Source organism: Alosa pseudoharengus, unplaced genomic scaffold (genome assembly GCF_046254945.1).
Source record: "Alosa pseudoharengus isolate Yale_2024_CS ecotype anadromous, Long Island Sound unplaced genomic scaffold, YU_APseudo_1.1 YU_APseudo_1.1_scf_7, whole genome shotgun sequence".
In the NCBI taxonomy this organism is placed as follows: Eukaryota; Metazoa; Chordata; class Actinopteri; order Clupeiformes; family Clupeidae; genus Alosa; species Alosa pseudoharengus.
In genome coordinates, this window is record NW_027468859.1 from 36723521 (window position 1) to 36736259 (window position 12739).

A 12739-nucleotide genomic window follows, 5' to 3' on the forward strand; every position below is an offset into this window, starting at 1 on the left:
CAAGGGGAAGAAAGCAAGAGGGAAGGGTGAGAATGGCACAGAGTGTGTGTAGAGGTGTGTGTGTGTGCGACAGAGAGAGAGAGAGAGTGTAGAGGTGTGTGTCTGTGTGTGTGTGTGACAGAGAGAGAGAGAGAGGGATGGAGGGAGGGAGGGATGGAGATCTGTGTGTGTGGAATCTTATTTTTCACTTCCCTCTTGGCTTGTATTCCTTCTTTCCTAAGTGTCGTGACAAACCAGTTGGCCCAGTGGCTTCATTGTTCTTTTGTCTTTTCCCTTCTTTCTCTCTGCTAGTCAAATGTGACCAGTTTAATTGCAAACCGCTAATTAGCGTTTAACGCTAGCCTTCGGGACACACTTACAGTAAAAAGAAATCGCTATTTCTATACCACTAACAAGGCACTAAGTAGTAGCATAATGAGGGTCTCCACATGTAAACCGAAGCATTGAGAACTTTGTAAGTGTACAGGCAGTTTATTAAAAAGAAACATTACCATTCACGTCTGGTTCACATATACAGGCAGGCAATGTGAATTAAAATCAAACGTAATTTGCTCAATATAGGCCTATCAGAAATAATAGCTCCGATGTAACATAACTTGTCTTAGAGTTCTCAATGGGCCTGAAAATTACAACCCGACCTGACCCGGCCCGTGGCTTTTAAAGCCCCGACCCGATGTAACCCGACCCATCAACATGAATTATCTGCCCGAACCCGGCCCGCGGCCCGACGTAAAACATAAGCTTAGACTGTTAAACCCTGACGTTATTTAGGTGAAGATTCAACACATTAGCGTGAATCACTTAAAATGGTGATTTTCTGCTCTTCTGGCATATCGTGACGGAAGAAACATGCCAACTTTGGATGCGGTTATCTTAGCGATACTTTTTGCAATACCCTTGATATACATATGGAAAGCTTAGTTTATGGCCGTTCATATTCATGATATGAGCACAATAACTTAATTTTGTAAATGTTACCAAAGCGACTGGTTTCGCCTTGCAGGGTCACATATTTCATCAGCACCTTGCATTTTGAGCATTGCACATAACCTGTAGAATTTCCATCAGAATCCAGCACCACTCCAAACACTTTCCAGACCTCTGATTTTCCCACTCCTGTTAGCCTTGCGGGCCATCCTATATCATTGAAATGTATAGTCTGGAATCGAATCATTCACCTGCTTAATCCAAGGGGCGGGCAGAGAATTGTCTTTCAAACTGCCTAGGCATGCAATAGGCCAGCGCTACGACCATATCCGTATCCGGTCGGCAAAACGGCAAATACATCCTTCTTCGAAAGGAATGACTTAAGTGCATTGTGTTGCTCTACTTTCAAAGAAAAGCACAAGTCCAACTCCTCCAAAGTTGACGCCAACGCCGATTCAAACAACCACTCTTCGTTCGCCATAGCCACCTTCCTTGTTGTTCACCGTCGCAGGACTGTCGTTATCCTGTTAAGCCCGCCTTAAGACTCTCTAACAAAATAGAGCGCTGTGATTGGATGTGGTCCACGGCTTGGGCCAATCGAAATTCCTTTGGTTCGATACTAGACGTACAGGCTGAGCAAATTAATTTGCTGCCGCTAGGGTGCGTCTAGATTTCTAGGCTACACTCCTGTAGTAGCGATGGTGAATTCACCTGCGGCAAGTTTAGCCTACTTTTCACCAACTCCATCTTCTTCTCCAGGCTAAAGGCGTGCACGCAGCAGAAGGTCTGCCCGTGCCCCTCTCCATGATGCACGTTGCACGCAGCAGCAGACTTTCTTTACGGTGATCAGCTGCGATAATTAATAGGCTAAATGTTTTTTTTTTTCACTGAGCAGAAAAGATTAAGCCCGAGGTCCGACCCGAGTCATGTGCTTATATTTTCGACCCGAATCCGGCTCGAACCTACGGGTCCCGTCGGGTTTGTCGGGCCGACCCGACCCGTTGAGAACTCTAACTTGTCTAGTGTACTTACTTAGTGGATAACTATCCATCTGTTCCCTCTGGTATGTATCGCCGGCTCCAATTTCTTTTCGAGACATGGAAAAAAGTTTCAACTACAGCCCTGTTTATCAATGAGGGGAAATCTTCAGACTCTACAAAACATTGCGTCTCTTGGGTGTCGCGACGCAACAGGTCCCACTCCATGCAACACAGGCACTCCTCTTCGGTGGCCATAGCTTTACAATGTCCGCAGGTACACCACCAGTTTCCAGAAGTGCGAGGCTGTGTTGCGGCATTGACTACAGGTAGCTCTCTCTCTCTCGTAGCCCTTTCACGGAGCTCCCGCAGCTCTTCATCGGCTCGAAAAGATAAGGACGTCCATCAAACCGAAAGGGTTCATCCTCGATGTCTTCAAGTTCGTTCGAATAACCTGCCATCTCTTATCTCCTGTTGCGTTCAGTGCTTCTCTTATGCGCTCAGTGCTTTCTTTCGGCAACAACGTTTCACGCAAGATTCACTTCACATCCCAGAGTTCTGTTTTCCCAAGTTGCCTGCATGTATGTGAACCAGACGTGAACAGTAATGTTTCTTTTTAATAAACTACCTGTACACTTACAAAGTTCTCAATGCTTCGGTTTACATGTAGAGACCCTCATTATGCTACCATGTAAGTGTGGTGCTATTTTGAGCCTTGTTAGTGGTATAGAAATAGCGATTACTTTTTACTGTAAGTCTGCCCCGAAGGCTAGCGTTAAACACTAATTAGAGGTTTGCAATAAAACTGTGACGTTCGACTAGCATGAAAACAAATCCCAGCAAACGGTCGAACTCGGTACACATGTGTTATTAACCCATAGGTTCATTTTGCGCCGGAATTGTCCTTTAAAGTTGACTTGTGTCATTAACCGTGACCCCCCATTTTTGTGTTGTGTATCAGCAGCCTGAGGTTGGGTTGTTGGGTTTCCCTCTCCCCCTCTCTTTCTCTCTATCTCTCCCTCTCTCTCTCCTGTACTGATGTCGTGAGGTGGTGTCCTCTCTCTCTCTCTCTTGTACTGATGTTGTGAGGTGGTGTCCTCTCTCTCTCTCTCTCTCTGTGTCTCTCTCTCTGTCTCTCTCCTGTACTGATGTCGTGAGGTGGTGTCCTCTCTCTCTCTCTCTCTTTCTCTTGTACTGATGTTGTGAGGTGGTGTCCTCTCAATTCAATTCAATTCAAATATGCTTTATTGGCACGACAAACCATATGATGCATTGCCAAAGCGTTCACAGGAATAATAATAATTAAAGAAAATACAAATACAAAATTATATAAACATGTACAAACATTACAAACATTGTTACACTTCGTCACACACACACACACACACACACACACACACACACAGCACGTCACAACCATACAAGACCATTGTCTGTACACGTGCATAGGAAAACCAAGACAGGACAAAACAAAACAAAACAAACAGGAGACATGGTGTTAACAGACTGGGGCTGGGGAGCAGTGTTATGTTGAAGGGTGGAGGTAGTGGGGTGATTATCTTAAGTAATGCCTTCTCTCAGGTTATGGAGTGAGGACACATAACTGGCTCCCAGTATGCATGTGCTGGTGTCCTCACCCAAAACTACAGCAAGTTTTTTCTGTTTCTCCAGTTTTGTGAAGTTGGGAATGATGTTGTTCAAAATGGTGAAATATTTGTCTCTTTGGGACCGATATTTATCACAGTGTAGCAGAAAGTGTACCTCTGACTCTACCTCCCCTGTCATACAGTGACCACATGTCCTTTGCTCTTTGGGCAGCCATGACTTCTTGTGCCTGCCTTTCTCTATGGCTAGACTGTGGTCACTCAGCCTGTACTTGGTGAGGATCTGTCTCTGCTTCGTATCTCTGACAGTGTGGAGATACTCTGCCAATTGATAGCATTCTAGTATGCCAATGTAACATTCTAGTTTGTGTTGTAATTTTGTTTCTTTCTTCCAGTGTTCCAAATAAGAATTCTTGTTGTTCTTGTTAATTTGGTTGATTCTGATTGGTGGTTGGGAAGCAGTGCTGGTCTGGACAATTTGTGGGTTAGGGGTTATTGGGTTAGTTAAATCCGAGACCAACTGACATAGGGGACTGGGCTTAGGGCTGAGCTCTTGGGATTTAAGTGCTTTAAAATGTAGTGAATTTTGAGGGCTTAATTTTAGATGAATCCAGAATTTTAGTGATCGTTATTGGATATTAATCAATAGTGGAAATCGGCCTAATTCTGCCCTGCTAGCATTTGTGGGTACTTTTCTTTGGATATGTAACAAATTTCTACAGAATTCAGCATGCAGGGCTTCTATTGGGTGTTTGTCCCATCTAGAGTAGTCATGCTTACTGAGCGGACCCCATATTTCACTTCCATAAAGTGCAATTGGCAAAATGACTGTGTCAAATATTTTGGACCAGATTTTAATTGGTATATCTATTTGATGAAAATTTCTTTTTATTGCATAAAATGCTCGTCATGCTTTTTCTTTTAGTGCATTCACTGCAAGACCAAAGTTTCCAGAGGCGTTAATTTTTAAGCCAAGGTAGTTATAAGAAGTAACATTCGTTACCTAGAGTAAAGAGGTGTCTGGTTCCCTGAGGTCTGGGATGCTTCTGGAAGATCATAACTTTAGATTTATCCAAATTGACTGTCAGGGCCCAGTTCTGACAGTACTGCTCTAGCAGGTCCAGGTGCTGCTGTAGGCCCTGTTCAGTGGCCGACAGCAGCACCAGGTCATCCGCAAAGAGCAGGGATTTGACTTCCGTGTCCAACAGGGTGAGCCCAGGTGTAGCAGATTGTTCCAATAACACCGCTAACTCATTTATATAGATATTGAACAAGGTTGGACTCAAGCTGCAACCCTGTCTCACCCCACGCCCTTGAGTGAAGTATTCAGTTCTTTTGTTGCCAATTTTTACGCCACACTTATTGCCCAAATAAATTGATTTGATGATGTTATACATTTTACCCCCTATACCACTTTGTAGGATTTTGAAGTACAATCCTTCATGCCAGATTGAATCGAAAGCTTTTTTAAAATCAATAAAACACGCAAATATTTTCCCCTTACTTTTTTGGTGAACGTTTTGGTTTATTAGGGTATGGAGGGTGTAAATATGATCTGTAGTGCGGCAATTTGGTAAGAAGCCAATTTGATTTTTACTCAAGACATTGGTTCAATAAGGAAGGCCTGTAAACGGGCGTTGAGGATACAGCCGAATACCTTCCCCAGGTTACTGCTCACACAGATGCCTCGGTAGTTATTAGGGTCAGATTTGTCTCCACTCTTATGTATTGGGGATATAAGCCCCCTGTTCCAGACATCAGGGAAGCAAACAGCTTGAAAAACAAGGTTAAATAACTTGAGGAGAGCCATTTGTAGAATGGGTGGGCTGAATTTCAACATTTCTGTCCGGATACTATCAGGACCACAAGCTTTTTCAGGCTTGAGCTTTTTAAGATTTTTTATGAGTTCATCACTTGAGATGCTGTGATCAAGTGGATTTTGGTGAACACAAATGGCCTCTTCAAGCTTTTGAAGGTTTAATTTGATATGTTTTTGTTCTTTAGTGATGTCATCTGGCATAGGTTTGTACAGGTTTTGGTAAAATGTTTTCCAGGTGTCTGGATTTTGAATTGCCAATTCTTTTGGTGGGGAATTGTTTAAATAATTCCAACTCTCCCAGAAAGTGTTGGTTTGGAGAAAGCCCTCGATTTCTTGTAGCGTTTTGTTGTTTTGTTCCTCTCTCTCTCTCTCTGTGTCTCTCTCTCTGTCTCTCTCCTGTACTGATGTCGTGAGGTGGTGTCCTCTATCCCTCTCTCACTCTCTCTCTCTCTCCTCCCTCTCTCTCTCCCTCCCTCTCTCTCCTCCCTCTCTCTCTGCTGTATGTCGTGAGGTGGTTATTTTGGCTCAGCAGCCTGAGGCTGGGTTGCAGGTGCACTGGCGTGTCTAGACTCGCCCCAGTCTCCAGCTCCGGCTCTGTGACAGGTATAGCTCTGAGACAGGTGAGTGTGTGAGTGAGTGTGTGTGTGTGTGTGTGAGTGTGTGTGTGTGTGTGTGTGTGTGTGTGTGTGTGTGCGTGTGTGTGTGTGTGCGTGTGTGTGTGTGTGTGTGAGGTGACTAAAGAATCGCTGACACACTCCAAGATCTTGCTACCACCTTCAGTGAGTTAATGTGTGTATGAGTGTGAGTGTGTGCGTGTGTGAGTGAGTGCGTGCCTCTGTGAGTGAGTGAGCGAATGAATGAGTGTGCGTGCGTGCATGTGTGAGTGAGTGAATGTGTGTGTGTGTGAGTGAGTGCGTGTGTGCGTGTGTGTGTGAGTGTGTGTGCATGTGTGTGTGTGAGTGCGTTTGCGAGGTGCGAGACGGAACCTTGACACACTCCCGGATCCTGATACCGCTGTGACTCACACACTGTGTTCACAAGCTTAAGGTCACTGAGAAATGAGGAAACCCAAGATACAGTCTTGGGCAAGGATAGAAAAAATGAAATTATAATGAAATTTAAATTATTTTTATTGAAAACTTTAGAATCCTCCAACTGCTCATCTACTTAAAACAAAGACTTTTTTGTATATTTATATAGTGATCCTCACATGACGTCAACTGAGAACTAACAAGGCCCAAGCACACTTTAAAGAAAGGTAACCACCAAATAACCGCCATCCTATCAAATGTTTTCTTTTTTTAAATATTATTTTACTATGTCATTTTAATATTTTCACCAAATAATATGGTTTGATATTGTATTATATTTGATAGCAACATGGTGACACATACTAACAAAGTGACAGGAATAAATTGCCATCAACGCATGCGTAAGCGCATCCACACACGTACACACGTATGCACACACACACACACACATAATGTCGCCACAGCAGCAGTGAAGACAAGAGGCTGCTGTTTGGAAAGTCTGTAGTGCTTGCACAACAGGAAACCAAAGAGATAGAGAGACAGAGGGTGAGAGAGATGGAGGGGTAGAAAGAGAGAGAGACAGATAGAAAGGGAGGTTTGTGCATGTGTGTGTGTTTGTATGTGTGTATACCAGAGGAGGCTAGTCCATTAAGAAAGGGGATGGATTTCACAGGGAAACTAGATCAACACAATTTACATTTACGCACTTATTTACACACATACAACAGATTGCTTTTTAAAAAAGCACTATCCAGGTCTGGTTATTCCTTCGCTGTTTCTGGGTTTTCGCTGGATTTGGGTATTGTGTTTAGGAATGAGCAGACACACAGAATGCACACTACACTTTTACTCAACTTGTTCACTCACTCTACATCGCATGCGCACCCCATTAACCTCACACAGCCGTTTCTATAACAACCAACACTGCTGGACTCTTAATAATACTTCATAATAGTAGTCCCCTTACTTTTTCCTAGCAGTGTGTAATTAAATTGGTTTTGTTAATTATGTGTACACAACATTGGGCTCGCATTTTTCACTACACAGCTCCCCCTGCAGCTTCGGTAGCAAGTGACTACTACGCTAAACCCCCACTAGCTAGCGAGCTAGCCATCAAGATACCAAGCTAAACACATACAGGGCTCACAATAAAACAGTCGAGCAAACACATTGTTCAAGAGACTATCAAACCACATTACAAAGACGAATTTTACCCAAGGGTAGGCTACTTTCAATTTCAGCAGCAACAAAGCCAAGTCGGAGTCCGTTTTGCAGTCTTCTTCGAAACTACAATCTGACTACATTTTCGAGGCGCGATTGGATACTTCCGCTGAGTCACATCCGGATTTACCCGGACTGGGTCCAGAATGTTGCATATTCGTTTTTTCCACGGAGAAGCGATAGGAGGAGACGAAGCACCCACCAAACGACCCAGAAAGTGTTGTAGAACCATCAGAACGACTCTCAACCTGCATAATTAAGGTAATTTTTGCTAAAATTGTTTGCTAAAATAGTGCTTCTTTAAATGCAATATCAAAATCCTGTCATCACTGAAAATTATATCCCTCCCCAAGCCCCTCATTACCATCTGCTGTAAACACTCGGAACTCCCAGCCGCTTCCCAGATAGCAAGCACACGTTGTCACAACGTTGCCATTGGTTGGCAGTGTCGGAGGTGGAATTTCAACGTTGAAACAATGTCACAACAACCGCAGCGCCTCAAGCAATTGTATATAGAATGTTGGTTTATAGAATGTTGGATTGTTCTGCGACAAGCTGCGTCAAACAAAAATATTTAGAGGATCTACAACGTTGAAACACAGTCACGCCAACGGCAGTCCACCGACTGGCTGCAACTGCAGCGAATGTCAACAACGCAAGATTTCGGGTTTTATTATTTATTATTATTATTTATTGCATTTGTGAGATAATTTTAGAAGTTTGTAAGACCTCTTAAAGGCCTCTTAAAACAAGAGGATTTACAACGTTGAAACACAGTCACGCCAACGGCAGTCCACCGACCGGCTGTTTGCAACTGCAGTGATTATCTTAAACGTGCTAATTACGTGATAAATTATAAAACAATCTTTTTTAATACTACAAAATAACATTTGCTAAATGAACCTTAACTTTTTCAGCCATAGGTGTGTAGATTATACATACCTGCTTCTGTTTGTAAGACTAGGATATTTGTTTTCCCACATGCAATCAAGAAAAGCAGTAGCCAACTTATTCCTATGACCAATAAGTAACTAAGTATACCCACAGAAGTCACTGAAAAAGAGTGCATTTCCCAAATAGGTCAAGCTATCGCAACTCCAACAAAAAGTATACTATAGCTCACCCATTAGAAGTTCCACTCTAATGGGTATAACTGTTAAGCAGTTAGGCTATTCATGGTGGAACTGATGTCCAACTTTCTGGTTATAGGCTAGATGAGATCCAAGCACTAATCATGTAACATCAGATATTTCAGTTGGAGTTGCCCGTGACCTCACCATAAAATATGACTGCCATGGTCCAATAAAGTTTTTCTGATAGAAAATTCCTTATGTCTGACTGGGCATTATTTAAATGTGTATCATAATGTGCCACTGCAATTACACCTAATACAAACAAGTAAATCTTTGTATTAGACAAAGTTAATTTGTCAAATGATTTCAGCCTTCCCCCTAATAACTCACAATTTAAGTGAATGTCATCTTACAGTTTCATGTAAAGTATGTTTGTTGCTGAAAACCATGACACAAACCCAATGTTTACAAGCCCATCATTTATTTAATACTGGCATTTCACAGTATACGAGATCACTATTTCACTCATGAGTGAGTAATCACTTTCCCAGTAGCGTGCCATTAAGTCCCAGCCAATCTCATTCTGAGCTGCAGAGAGCACCTGAATGGACCAGATAGAAACAAAAAAATATACATTAGACAGAGAAATAGATAGCATGGATTTTAAAAACAAACAAAAAAGTTGCATTACATGTTTGTCACACTCATTTTACAATGTACAGTGGTGCTATTTAGTCAATCACCCTCTAACACACACACACAGCAACACAGCTGAAGGTGTGTGTATTTGCAAGCATGGATCAAATAGGCCAAAGGCACATTTACAGTGGTTTCTGTACTTACTTGGTGTACTTAAATAAAAATATTCAATGGAAATAACAATTGACCAATTTCAATATATGAATTTATCTTGTCTAGGTTCTTATTGAATTGAATTTCCCCTTGGGGATCAATAAAGTATCTATCTGTCGATCTATATTGAAAACTATATTTTGAACTTTTTTCACTGTTGTGTAATGATTGATTGGAAGCATACTCTGACTTCACCACAAGTTGTGTTGTTTGAAAGAAATATTCATGCTTTTCATGTTTTTAATGTTTATCACTGTTATAAAAAATGCCCAGCAAGAAACAAGTCAGTGATTGGTCAGTGTACATGTGGATAATGCAGAGCGACATACATGGCATGGTGCTGGTAACAACAGGAAATGGATGCTTCTGAAACAGAGAAATGATATTAGATTAGTAAACAGAGTGTGCTTTTAGAACATTGGATAAATGGTTGCTGATAATGGGCAATGTAGATATTGCATTAAAAATAAGCCATTTCTTTCTACAACAGTAGAGAACAGTTTTGCAATTATGTAAGTGCATACTGTGTGTGTAAGGCGGTCATACTGGTTTACTAGAATGACCAACATAACCTGGCATGGCCAGATAAATCAGCAATGTAGACCGGCAACACCAGCTAAAATGACTTGAGATGATACGACAAGCAAAACCAGCTGAATTACCATCGCAAGCTGGGTAAACCAGCCGAAGCTATGTTGTCGCATGAGTTTTGCTGGTCTAGCAGGTCAACCATCATAGGGTGGTCAAACAAGCTGGTCAACCAGCAAACCACCTTAAGCTGGTCAGGCTGTTTTTTTTCAGCAGGGTAGCCCTGACTGTAGCCTATAGCCCTGGTCCCTTGTCGGACCTCATAGTTCAGCAGTTAGCCTACACATCAGATGTATGGAATAATGAACACAGTATGCCAGGCTGTGACAAGTAAATACAAACGTTGTTGACATGTCACGCAGTTTCTAAGCTAAAACATCGCCTCACTATCCGCTAGCTGCCTGTGCCCTGAATACACGGCAGAAAAACAGTCTGTGTTGTGTTACGCTGGTAACAGGAAACAGATGCTACTGAAACAGAGAAATTATATATTAGTAAACAGAATGTGCCTTTGGAACATTGGATGAATGGTTGCTGATAATGGGCAATGTAAATATTGCATTAGAGATAAGACATTTCTTTCTACAATAGTAGAGAACACTTTTGCAATTATGTAAGCGCATACTGTGTAACCTGAAAACTGTTGCACTGATTAAAAAAACAAAAAAACAATGTAATTGATCTCAGCTGGTATTTTGTCTATAATGGAGTGGAATGGAAATTTCTAAGTGATCCCAAACTTTGGTAGCCTAGAAATCTAGACGCACCCTAGCGGCCAAGGTGATGTAATTTGCTGCCAGGGTAGTCTAGCAACTCTCCGTTGGCTTGCGAGTTGGAAAAATTCAACTTCAGTCAGGCCAATCACATCGTGTATAGAATCAGTAAGCGGACTTAACATAATGATGGCATAGTTGCGACTGTTCTGCGTGAATTCCCTGCTACTTGAAAACAAAGAAGATGGATGCTGCTGCTGGCGAACAGCGTGACACGAGTTAAGCTTTGTTTAAATTGGCAAAAGTTTGAACAACTAGCTCCGCTGGTGGGAAAATGCATGGTTGTAGCACTATCCTATTGCGTGCAGAGGGAATTTGAAAGACAACCGTTTATCCCGCCCCTTGGACTGAGCACTGCGAATGGTCCTACATCAAGATGTGAGGTCTGGCTCATCAGGCTAAAACTTTGGTAGTGCATGTTTACAAGAATTCCCCTCACAACTCCAAGCATACAGACAGTGTCTTCATCATCCTCAGCCTCCATTGAAGAACATAAGACAGGTGAGTGTGCCTCCAGTGTCAACACACACAATCTGACATCTCATAGCTCATAGGACTACTGATGTGTGTGTGTCTGGGGGTGTAATATAGTTACCTTCAAGGAAATAAAGCCCTCATAAGTACATTTTTCCAGAGTCTGAAAGCACACACACACACACACACACACAGAGAGAGTAGGAGAAAAAAACTGTAGGCTACACTACACATTACAGGTTAAAAGGTCCACTGTGTTCATCAACAATATAGAACATATAGGTTGCTCTCGTGCTTATGATGTAACACACACACCTGCGCGCGTATGAATAAAAGTTAACTGAAATCAACTGATTTTCAATTCACCTGGGATCGCCAACGACAGACTTTGGTCTAACATTAGACACTGTGGTGTTTTGGTCAACATTCAGGTAAAGTAGTGGTTATAAGGTCACTTTCAAGACCGCAACACCATAAACCAAGAACGATAACTGTGTAAATTAGCGTTAGTCGGATTCGCTCGCTAAAGTTAGCTGAAAACGGTTACGTTAACGTTAGCTATATCGCTAGCTGCTATAGCTTGCTTGATGCTAACAGTTATCTAGTAAACTTTACGCTATTGTCTGTCACAATAATGGCAGAGAGCAACAAATTGCTATCAAAAAGGTCTTTAAGACGGCATACAAAAAAAAATACAGAGGCCATTGTCTCTATGCTACAATCACTTAATGTGGAAAAAGTTAGCGTTACTCACGACTCCGACTGCTCCGACCATGGCTCCGACTCCTACATGTCAGGGACGGAAACGTTAGACAGCTGTGATGGAGGAGACTGGTGTAACGTTAGTACTAGCTCTAGTTTAGAGGACATAAGCGCCACCTGTGGTCTGGAGGAAATCCAAAATATCGATTACTGTATGCAAGACGAGGACTTTGACATTGACATTGACAGTCCTGATGAGGAATATGACAACATTAAATTACGTGACGATTTAAAGGCGTGGGCAGTGGAAACAAACACACCAATCAGCCATCTTTCAAGTCTTCTTGCTGTCCTTAACAAACACCTGCCCGATGCAGATCTCCCAAAAGATGGTCGGACACTTTTGTCAACTCCTAAAAGCATAGAGGTGGAAGAAAAAGCAGGGGGCTCCATGCACTATTTTGGATTAGCTAAAGGTGTATTGGTGAGGATGCAGGACAGTCCCACCCTAACAATCGCTCAAACACTCCACCTGCAAATCAATATTGATGGCATGCCACTTTTTAAAAGTAGCAATAACCAATTCTGGCCAATATTGGCATTAATTGAAGAAGACCCAGACCAAATTCCCTTCGTTGTGGCATTATACTCTGGGTTTAAAAAACCATCAAATTTGGCAGAGTATCTCTCCGATTTTG